Raw genomic sequence first — 12,327 nt, 5'->3', positions numbered from 1 at the left:
TGCCTTTTAAACCAGGTTATTCATACCCCAGTGGAGCGCTAGAGTATTAGAGGCAAGTGTAAAACAAGCAAGATGATGGAAAAAGGGAATTGAATAACTGACATGACCTGATACTAAGTGAAGAATGAACAATCTTTATTAAAAAAAAAAAAAGCACCAAACATGAACCATAACGGAGACTGTAGGTTATAACTGCCTAAGTCTGAGTTTAGCTAATGCAAATGATTAAGTTGTCATCTGCCATCTGCTCATTGTATATCACAAAAAAAATTATAAACTATTAGCATTTGAAATCAGTTAACTCATACAAATGGCATGTGGTTTACCTCACTTAATGCATTTGGACAGTAAAAGCTACAGGAAAGAACATTTTTGGCAGGTAGTTCAGTAAAAATGGCGCTTTTGTGAGCTGACAAAAATAATAAAAAGATTTTAGCAATTAGTTTTCTGTAGGCTCAACTAAAAACGTGGTGCTTATACACTCCAGAATGTATGGCTTGAGGCAAATGCGTGGAGTTTCAGCCTTAAGTGACCAGCTACTGTTTGGAAACAAGAACATAGGTGACCAAGACTGCTAGAAAAGAACTACTGATTTATGCTCAGGTAGTTCAGAAGGGGAAAAAAAGCACTCACAAAGGTTGTTGGTTTCTTTTCTAAAACTCCTTCCCAGTGTATCACAGACTTTAAGAGCAATAAGCACTTCATTTTTGAAAGTGAACTTAAGTCACTGAATCTGAAATCTCTAGAGGAAAAGGCTTGGCAGAATAAATTGACTATACAAGCAACCTACAATACAGAAATCACAGTGTAACAGCAGGAGGACCCTGGAGTGCAAAAGAGAAACAGATAACCCTAACCCAGTAAAGCCACATCTAAGACATACTTCAGTGAGCTCAATGACAACACCCATGCTGTAACAGACATTACTGTATGAGTCTGTAACAATTTACGGCCTTTTTATTTTAAGGAGACACAATCTGTTCTTCTGTCTTTACTGATTTCTTTCAAGAAGTATGAAGTGAGATGCGGGAACACAATTTAAAATCAACCATAAGTTAGACTGGAAAGGACAAAAAAAACTGTTTTTGGAGTGGTTTAAAAAGGGAAAACTGAGATAAGAAGTCATCTCTACTTTTTCAATTTTGTTATTTAAATGAAAACAAAGCAGTAATTTTGTGGCACTTCTCAATTTGTCAAAGACTTTGTTATGTAGATACAACTGTAAAAGCAAAACCATTATCAAATACTTATCCAAGTTCCTTATCAAAACACAGAAATTAAGAGTAATTTCAGCATGGAAGAAAAGCCTCAAATTAACCTGGTTAATAAAGCCAGCCACAACGTTTCAACAGAGATGGGAGTGGCAGCGTTGTTTGACAATGTAAGATAGATAGTCCGGTTTTCCTAATTGAAGTCTTTCAGTCTGGCTCCTCCGGAAACCTGTTCTGTCTCACACTCAAGAAAGAAGAAAAACCCACAACTCAAACCGACATGAAGGATCCGCTTCCTTCAGACTTTCCATGTAATCAAAGTCATAAGCTGAAAGCCACAGAGCAGAAGACTGACTGCTATGAAGTAATTACTCACTGGCTCAAGTCACAAGACGGTGTAAGTTCTTGTGCGGCAGTGTTTGCCCCCTTCATTTAGTGATTAACACAGGATTAAAGAAGATGCAATATCAAAAACTACTTTTCTTTTTGAAAAATGCATTTCTTGTCCTACGTAATAAAACAACAGTATTCTACTCTCCTCTGTCAGAAAGATAAGACAGCAGAAAGCACTACTAGAACCACACGAACTGAAGTTCTGCAGTGAGAGAAACAGCAACTGTGACGCCAGCGTAGAAGCATTCCCCTCCCAGCTTGGCCTTTTGCCTGACCACCAGCCAAACCCAATGTACTCAGCAGCTGTCACAGTGACCCTCTGGGACACAGAACACAATCTAGGGGTTAATCCCAACTTGCTCTTATAACCGTCTCTATGGTGTTTGTAATTTAACCACCTGAGTGTTAAATACATGCATGCAAAAGGTGCAGTTAATCTAGCTGGACATCATGCTATGCTTTTTGCTTTGAAAAATAAAAGAGAAAGTTTTTGAACATCACCAGATAGAATTCAGCAAATGTTTCACACCAATGATCAGCATCGACAAACATTGTTGAAATGTCTCTTCTTTTCCCTGAAGAATAGCCGTGAACAAATGCAGTATCCTTGATCCAGCCGATCCATTCAGCCTTTATTTTCCAACTGAAAAGTGTGTTCATGACATTCTGCTGTTACTTCTCACATGCAATTGTAGACCACTAAGTGGAGAGCGTATGGAAAGCATTTTTCAGCTTTGAGCCCCACTTTTCCCAGCCAGCTTACAGGCTGGGACAGAATAGGCGGATGTTGCTCTGTCAAGCCCAGTCCTCCAACAACAGCACAGCACTCAGGAGCAGCTCTGCACACCACTCTTCACAGGCACACATTGAAACCAAAACCAACCGTAATAAATAGAGTTCTGCTTTATTTAACCTGCCATATACGTTGAAAATGGCAACAGAACAAGTAAAAACCCGAAGTCTTCAGTGATGCATTTGATAATGATAGCTGGAAAGGATATGTCTCTATTTCTGCAGGAAGCTGGAGTGCTAGAGATGCCATTAGAAAATGGCACCAGCTGCTCTGTGAGCTCCTGGAACAGTGCAAGGACATAAAGCACTCCCTCCATGCTGACTCCTCAGAACCACACAGGACTTCCTACTGTACTGCACAAGCAACAGTCCTGCTCAGTCACAGCATTTCAAGTAAAACATATTTTTACTTTAGGATAAGTGAAAGAGAGATGGTCGCAAATGTCAAATGTGCTCAGCTCCCCTGAAAAAAAATCATACCATTTGTTGTGTCCCAGAATCATAGAACCATAGAATCAAAGAAACATAGAATCATTAAATCACACAATGGCCTGGGTTGAAAAGGACCACAATGATCACTTAGTTTCAACTCCCCTGCTATGTGCAGGGTCGCCAACCACTGGACCAGGCTGCCCAGAGCCACATCCAGCCTGGCCTTGAATGCCTCCAGGGATGGGGCATCCACAGCCTCCTTCTTCCAGTACTTCACCACTCTCTGTGGGAAAAACTTCCTCCTAATATCTAGCCTAAACCTCCCGTGTCTCAGTTTAAGACCATTCCCCCCTGTCCTATCGCTACCAACCCTCGTAAACAGCTGTTGCCTGACCTGTTCATATGCTCCCTTCATGTATTGTAATGTTGTTGAACAGCAGCAAACCCAACTTTGCTCGGATTCATCTCTTCCATTGCCTTCCTAAGCCAGGTCTTTCCTCTCCTTTCACAAATATTGCTGCTCCTGGAACACACAAGACTCTCCTATATTTGAACCTTCTAGTTCCCCATCAGATACAATGGAAATTCAGCGAGTACAGAACTTATTACAAGGCGCACAGAGAGACAGCATAATCATGTATGGAAGTACAGCTTAAGGAACCAGGTTAAATAAATGTGACACATCCCTTTAATGGCAACATTAAAGATGCTACCAGCAAGCAACTTAAGTGTTCACATAACAAGTAACTACTATTCTTCAGAATATGATGAAATACTGTATTTTAGGAAGAAAGTATTTATGCTAATAGAACTTGAAAGCATAAGCAGCATGTATCCAAGTTAAATCTCAGAAGGATTTCTCATCATCTTCCTTGTCATTCTTTTTCAAACAAAATAAGGTAAACATTGAAGAGTTGTTGCATGGAAACTCTATCTTGCAATTCTTTAGAGAAGAGCAATCCAATATTATCAATGATTGTAAAGGAATTATCAATTTTACAATCCTGCAACATTTACCTATATTAGTCTGCTGACTTCAGTGGGACCATCTAAGGATTAAAATTGCACCACAAGTTTCTAAAACATGGAATGGATGCTCTCCTGAACCACCACTAAGCACTATCCACACTTTCCACTTCTTATTTTCAAGCAGTTTGGAAACACTAAAGATGGCTGACATTCAAGATCTTTCATTTGTTTCTTAATTCATTTACTAGTCATTTTCATCAGGTGGGTAAGTTGTGAAAGAACAAGATCTAGCTCTGAAATAAAAACTGAAGACAAGAAGACAGTTATGGCTTTTTGCTTTTCCTTCTGCTCTTCCCAACCAAAAACTCTTCATGAATGTTGCATCTTACACCACAGTTGCTGTACAATGTCGTTTTCTAGAACCAATAAGCACTGGAAAATTAAGGATCAAATATATATATAAAAAATATTTTTAACAGTAATTTTCTCAATCCATTCCTTCCTTCATTTACTAATGTTTCTTGAGATGAGATTACATACCAAAAATACTCCTGGAGAAATGTCATGTTAACATATCAGCTGTGAGATCCTAAAACAAACAGGATTCTTAATCAGCACTGGGCTTTGCACTCTTCAGTCAAACTCGCAGATTTTCTCCTTGGCCCATTTGAGTTGGCATTTATCCATGACTTACAAGAGTAAGATATTCACACATCTTCAAACACAACTCAAGGAAAAGCCCCGCTTTCAGGTTTAAGTTGTTCCAACCAGTTCCATCACAGTTCTGAACATCTCCAGCGTTAAGATAGAGCCTCCCAGAACACAGCCCCTTGCCTGCCTCACAGAGCTTCCACAAGCAACACCTTGGCTTGTCTTAGAAGTTTTGCAGGCAAGCAAAAGAGGACCTTCTCTATCTGGCCAGGAGAAAGAAGACTGGAGAAGGCAGCAAAAGGTGGAGGAAGCAGCTCAGTCGAGCCCAGCAGCACAAGACAGGCTACCACATGAGGTTTGTTCCAGCCTTTACTAATATCACAACAATTTTGGGTTATCTGCATTAAAAAAAAATAACTGCTACATCATGGGAGTATGGTTTCTCACTGTCCTGCACAGATGAAGGCCATGTTTGCTTGAGTATCTCAAGCATGATCACAGTCAGAAGGTACATAACAAAGAATAGTAAGCCTCTAATGATGATTAGCTTCAGCATCTGGGGCTGCTTTACTTTTGAAGTGGTGCTTTAGGTCAGGATTCACCCTGCAGAAAAGCTTTGGAGCTCTTTGCAAACCTTAGGCTACTGATTCCCCAACTGCAGTCCACTAGACCTCTAAGATCTGTTAGATGTGGCTCATTGAGATTGCACTAAATCATAACCGTCTCTGCTTTTCAAGCCAAAAGACCAAGGTCCGTGAGAAATTTTGAGGGCTGACACTAGCCAAAACAAATGTGAGTTGTTTTTTTGGTTTTTTGGGGTTTTTTTTTGAGTGGTTGCTTATGGTACAAAGTCCATAGGGAAAAAAATGTATGCACAGACCTGTAACTGCCACTTAGCTCATCTTGTGACCAGGGTTTCGCAATGTCACTTTAAGTGCAGGGTTGCAAACTAAAAGAAACGCGACAACCCAGGTTGTACAGAGACTTGCTGACTCTTATTTACCTTTGCTCTCACTTGTGTATTTTCTCATCCTGCTCTCAGTCAACACATGACTGCTGGAGAACGGGCAACAAGGATCTCTGCTGGTTGATAATAAAACTCTCCAAACAAGCACTGCAATTCCCCTGAAGCAAGGGAAAACTATAATTACCTTTTTTTTTTCCCTTCAATTTCATCCCACTAAAGACAATACCTACAGTTATATACTACAAATAGTCAGAGGGGTAGTTAAAACACATCTGTTTTATTATGTACTCTGGAGCACCAGCATGAGTTACAATTTATGTTAACATCACACCACAATATTTTAGTCACAAACACGTGGTCCAAACAAGAACTGAAATTTTTTCTTTTTTTACATTTTATTTTCATGATTATTCCAAGATAAGAATTACTGGCATATGGCATTTTGAGGGGAACGGCACACAGTGCCTTGCTGAACAGGATGTCAGTTGTCTTATGCAATATAAGTGTTCTTACTGCAGTGACAAGTCCCAGTGGCTCTCCCCCAAACACTTCCCTCATCAATTCATTCATTTTTTGCTACCATATTATGAAGTAATACAAAATGTTGCCTCTAGAGCACAGCTAGTTTCCACTTCAAAAGGGAAACACAGGCAATTTATGCTTTCGTTAACTGCTATCTTCTTCTTCCCAGAGCACTTAACACATACACACTCAAGATGATAATCCCTGCAGGCATAAATACTGTACAGTATCCAAATCATGGAAAGGCCCACATGCACACAGGAGGAAAGCCTCACTGTTCAAGTTCACCAAATGTCTCCAAAGGCAGATCAAAAATAAATTAGAAGATAGTACAATAAAGAAAAAAAGTTTCAAACATAGAATTCATACCTTAAAGGACATATAACTACAACAAGTAAATGCAGAAAAGCTGGCATTTGGGTAGTGCCTAAACACAGCAACTCTAAAGTCTGGCTTTAACTAAATGTTACTGATAGCGGGGATAACTTTAACTAAAAGAGGGAAGATTTAGGTTAGATGTTAGGAAGAAATTTTTTACTCAGACACTAATGAGGCACTGGAATAGGCTGTGCAGAGGGGGTGTGTATACCCCAACTCTGAAGGTGTTCAAGGCCAGGTTGGATGGGATCCTGAGCAGCTTGATCTAGTAGTGGTTGGCAACCCTGTCTGTGGCAAGGGGTTGGAACAAGATGACCTTCAAGGTTCCCTCTCATCTAAGCCATTTTATGATTCTGTGATTCTATGAATGCAGATTATCAAAAAATACATTTTTCAGAAAAAGAAAAAAAAAAAAGACACCATTGACTGAACTGAGACACTATTTTGTGTATTATTACATACACATTTTTATACAGTATTACATACACTATTGGTGTATGACACCAACAGCATTTATTTTTCAAGAAAGCCTGCTTATTAGAAACAGTGAGCTGGTAATTTGACAATAATAGCACAGTTAAACACAGGACCAAGATGTGAACAGTCACTTCAGGGCTGTGTGAAATCTGCAACCATGGGAGAATATTGTTCAGGAAACCCACCACCCAAAGAGGAAGCAACTCATCATGTACATTCTTTTAAAAGTCACGAAAGCAAAACAATGCAGCAGTAATGCAAGAAAAACAGGATTCAAATATGAAGCATGTCTAACCAGCTGTTCAAGACATGTCTTGAACCCACTGTGAGAAACACACAAAGGAGTATGCCAATATCATAATTCATAGCAGCTCAGAAGTTGGCAAAAGCCAGGCATGTCAGTGTCCTGCATGCACACAGCAGGGCTGAGCGTCCTGCTTGGACGTGGTCTCATCACAGCCCTGTGCTACATGTAATCCCCACGTCTAACTGGTACTCAAACCTTACACATGACAAGGGCCTCAGCATACACCTAGATGCAAGCTAGCTCTCCAGCTTCCATCTGCCTGGCACTGTGAGCATCAAGTGCTTAAGACAGCTGTGGCTATGCATGAGCTTGGAAGAAGCAGGGAATAGTAATTTCATGCTAAGGTAAGGATCTGAGAAAAAAACACAGACAGTAACTATATTTCTACCAGTACTCAAGTACTGTGGCATATGTAGTATTTAAAAGTAGAAATACATGCAATTAGGAAAGCTGACTTGTACACAGAATGAAAGTGCAAGACTTGAGACTTCTTTACATTTCAGCCCAGGCACACACTTGGATAAGCTGCTCGCCCTGTGCCCCAGGCCCCAGTCCTTACAAGGGCAGGCGCCTCCACCTTGAGAGAGTCAGCAGCAGCAAAGGCATCACTGGACAAGAGGCTCAGCTGTTCACCTAAGTCTCACTCCCAACACATTTGTTACAGATAGATACCTGTCACCTTAAACACCCGGTTCTTGCAACAATGGGTAGAGCTTCCAATGCTTATATTTTACATGGAGTAACAGCAGATCTTTCAGAAGAAGAAAAAAAGATAAAGAAAAAGAAAAAAAAACACACAAAACCGTAACTAAATCTTTGAAAATGATCTATATTAAAAAAACAGAACTTTCAGGACTGAGGGATCTATCTTTTCAGGCAATCAGTTTACAGGCACTGGCATGATCACAAAAGCAACCTGGACACAGAACCGTAGCAAGTATTTAAACAGATCTTCCATTGTAAGAATTAGATAACCACTATAAATCTTAACCATGATGATTCAAAAAAGCAAGCTTAAAGAAGCAGCATCTTCAGCTACATATAAAAGAATTAGTACCCTCATCACTACTCATCTTTTCTCTCATTTTAAATGGCAAGTGGTCAAGTGAGCCAAACATAATATAACCACATATTAATGCAAGCGTCTTAATGCGTAATTTCATTTTCCTTCCTGGCTGACTTCCACACTGATATTTTTCCAGATTTGTCTTAGAATGTTCTTTTCAATACTGCAACAGAAGGAAAATGGATAATGATAAAACTACCACCATTTCTACATAGTGTTAGACAAATGCACTAAGTTGTATGATACTGGAAACAGTCTGGGGGATTATTTATTACCCAGATCACCACATTTATCTGACCTAGATCGTGAGCAACTAAGCAGATGCTTAGTCCTCCAGCTGCCACATTCTTTGTCATGCTGTGAAGGCATCAAGTAACACTCACATTGTGCAAGTATGTGAGACAGGATTTACTACAAACTTCTAGGAGGGGGAAGCACTTAAGGGAACAATTTCTGTAATGTCAGACTCAAAAAAAAACCTGGAAATGGCTTAATTTATTCATAACTGCACTTAAATTTCCTCTAGCATTTTGTAAGTAATAGCCTTTAAGTAGAAAAGAAGCCATTGACAAAGTTTGTATTCTTGCAGTCAATACTGTGCCACTGGTACACTACAACCACTTTGACAGTAAACCACACGTGAATCTTGTACAAACGATGGTTATTCCCTTTTACAGTGTTGATATGAGTCAACTAACTGGAAGGAGAGAAATGCCACAAGGCATCAGGCAGCACGCTTCCCTACCCATTCTGCTCATCCTCCTCACAGCACACAGATTAACTGGCAAAAACAGATGGCATTATAACACTGTCCAGGATATCTAGGAAGCAACCTTGGGGAAAATAGGCATGTGATGCTTCTAAAAATAATATTCTAATGCTTTTATATAATGGTCTCTCAAGAATCGTTTCTTCAAATTTGCACCTAGTATTTATGCATTAATGAGAAACTGCCTTTCCCTGAGAAATCAGATTTAGATTTGGGGGGAAAGGAGAAAAAAGAAAGGCAAACTACCACAAAAATCAGGATGAAACAAAGAAAAAAGATAAAAGGAGAAAACAAAAGAATTAGCAATGCACCAGGGAAAAAATAAACAAAATCATAGTTCCCATTACTGTGATGGAGCTAAATACTATGCTGTGATGCAGCCAAACAGACCAAATGGAATAAGATGCAAACATTAGTTCCAGTTTATCTTCTATTTATTTGAAACAGCAATGGGTGTGATGACTCAATCAACATTTCTCAACTAACCCACTACAGGCTGGACCAAAGGAACTTCTGACTGCTCATAGCACAGCCCTGCACCAAAGCAGTCTGGCAGTAGATTTGTATAACAAAGATTCAGGTATATGAGATCCAGGTTAACTGTTAAAAGCTGCTTTAGAGAGCTGCAAACCAAGCTTTCGTTTTGGCATTTTTTGTGCTTTCAAAGAGGTTTCAGTTGCAGACATTTCAGTTCTCCTTATGTCCAAGGCAGAAAAGAGTTTAAGAAAATCGGAAATGCAAAAGAGAAGAAGGAAGCTGCACGTAACACAAGTCACAAGATCACCACATCTTTTTCTAATTTGTGTTTTCTCTTTCTGAGGTTTTATTTGAGTTCAGTACTTTCATAATCCATTCCCTAACGCCAAGCAAAACTCTTGCAAGCAGAATTGTTTTCTCAACTTGTGTGATTCCTGCTAGCCAGTGGAATGTGTAATTCAGAAAAATGCCAAAGGGGGTTCCTTTCCCCTCTTGCTTTGAATCGTAAACTTCTTGTTTTGAGCTAAAAGCAAAAAGAATCCACGGCCACACAGATTAAGAAGTGAGGAGTCATACAGACAACTGAGCAAATGGCTCAGCTTGAGAGCAAGCACAGCTTTTTCTGACCGTATCCATTTACACTTTTTTGCAATAATGCACGAACAGTTTTCCTCTATTAGTGAGTAATTAAAACAAAGGAAGTTTTACAACTAGAAAGCAAGAAACAAACCCGTGCTAGGATCTTTTAAAGGAAAGGAGAAAGACCATTTTCTCCAGACTGCATCACATACTTAACGTCCCAACATCTCTCTCAGGAATTTGTTTATAAGATGAATAATGACCATTTGAATGTCCTTAAAGCAGCTGTCTTTCATTTATTAACAAGCTGAGTGCACTGTTCTTTCTTACTATCAATAAGAAAACTTTGATATACAGTGACACAGGAAGGCAATCAGGGAATAGAAAATACCGCTTGCATTTTTTCTTAAACTTAAAAGCCAACATTTATACATTCCATATTCCTTCTGCAGAAATGACACCAGTGAAAATCTCAGGTAGACAGAGGATTTGTTTTCTGCTGCAACAGGAAATTATTTTGGTCACAATATCTGCAGTTTCACCTATCGAGCACATGAGTATTTCTGCACACATATGCTTTAGTTGCAAAAGCAGCACCTAATATACTGCATCTAAATGTCCCTTCCACCACTATAATCCATTAAGAAGTGGTGGGGGAAACACCGAAGGCCACTGTTGAAATGGAGATACACAGTTTGGTCTTGCTGTGCCTGATAATGATTGACAATACAGACACCTCCTATGGTTCTTAGATTCTCAACATCAGCCTGCTTGGTAGATGGGCAGACAGTCAAATTACAGTGCTCTCTCATTTTCAGATGAGGAACGCACACAACAGGTGACTGTATAAATATATAAATACCATAATCTTTTACTTCAGCATAGAAAAATACAAGTAAGTACAAAACATTTTAACACGTTTGTTATGCAATACCCCTTTCCCTAAAACAACCCAGTTGACCCAACACAAACATATTCACTGCTGACAATCCATGAGTTGGCCACATGACCATCCTGCCCGTATTTCAGGTATTAGCTATGTCAGAACTAATTAGCAAAGACCACTTGACGCAGTCTTTTACATTATCCAAAACACACAGAGCACACACTGAATAACAAATCTCACCCAACTCATTGTGGTTTTGCTGACAGTTTTTCCTCCATAAATTAGTCTACATAATCTGCGGCCAGCAAGCTGCTCAGAGAACCATCAGGAAACCACTGCACCATGAGGTGCAACAAATACCGCCTATGACATTTACCATCAAATGGATGACATTCTCTTCTTAACTGGCAATAGCTACAAAAGTGACACTTGTACCAATCATGAAGGCCCTTGTTAGTTTGAGAAAGTGTGTTTCAGGCTATCCTATCATCAACTTAAAGTCCTCTAACTCAATTAATAACCCTGCTTAGGAAAGGACGCCGTACCAAAGAAGTTTTTCTGATTAGTAAATTTTAGTTCCCTTCATTCCTCATCACAGATGAGCAGTACACAGACGTGACTATACAAAATATAAGCTCATACACAAATACCGCTGGGAGACCATAGAATCACAACATCAACATTACTCATACTACCCTGCTTTTCAAACACCCATCCAAAATGTTTACAAACATCCATCCAAAATGCTTAAACCTTTAGGCAATGTTTCGAGCATTAGTATCTAACTTAAAGTGCAGGAAAAGTGATTCAAAGGGAGGCATATTAGCATGCCTGACTAAGCAGGCATCCTACACAGTGAATATACGATGTAGCCTCATACGTGCAAGACAGAAAAGCACAACATACTTTTCCCAGAGATCTCTAAATAAAAGGTCTGCTATAAATTATACTCCATTTTTTTCTCACTTCAGCAAGCAGAAAGTAGAGATTATATATAAACAGTTGTTTGAATAGAAATGACAACTACATCTCCTGGAAGATGCAGAGCAGACAGGCAAAGCAAACATTCTCATAGGACACAGGAGCACAGACACTGAGAAGTGCAGCTCCGGAATCTGCAGTGATGTACAGTGTTGCATCCCAAGCTTAAGAGTGCAACCAATTTGGGACAGCTGATGTACCAGTAGCATGGAAATATTAAAATTCAAACGTATACAGCATGAAAGTTCTAGTTTATTCCTTTGTATAAAACTTTAAACAAAGTGCAATCTGGACAGAGTAAGACAAACTACTCACACACCATTGGCTATGGAAAGGAAAAGCATTCAGGTGTTTTATTTCTCAGATCAGGTTGCAGGAAACCTACTACCTGAGAAAACACACCCCCTAGCAAGCTTAGTTCAGAGACCAAATTCCAAAGCGGGCGTCTGCAAACAGTAATCACTGCATAA

General features: G+C 39.5%; 1 protein-coding gene and 1 long non-coding RNA gene across 2 annotated transcripts in view; one reads left to right on the top strand and one right to left on the bottom strand.

Moving 5' to 3' along the window:
- ARHGAP10 (Rho GTPase activating protein 10) overlaps positions 1 to 12,327 on the bottom strand; it is a 130,987-nt gene that overhangs the window by 107,172 nt on the left and 11,488 nt on the right. The gene's annotated exons all lie outside the window — the stretch shown is intronic.
- Positions 163 to 1,999, top strand: LOC125692323 (uncharacterized). The gene is made up of 2 exons (XR_007376592.1): positions 163 to 1,608; positions 1,759 to 1,999. It is a non-coding gene; the product is annotated as an uncharacterized LOC125692323 (long non-coding RNA).

The sequence above is a fragment of the Lagopus muta genome, chromosome 4 (genome assembly GCF_023343835.1).
Source record: "Lagopus muta isolate bLagMut1 chromosome 4, bLagMut1 primary, whole genome shotgun sequence".
Taxonomy (NCBI): Eukaryota; Metazoa; Chordata; class Aves; order Galliformes; family Phasianidae; genus Lagopus; species Lagopus muta.
The sequence above is the reverse complement of the archived record's forward strand: the minus strand, read 5'-3'. Positions and strand labels throughout refer to the sequence as shown.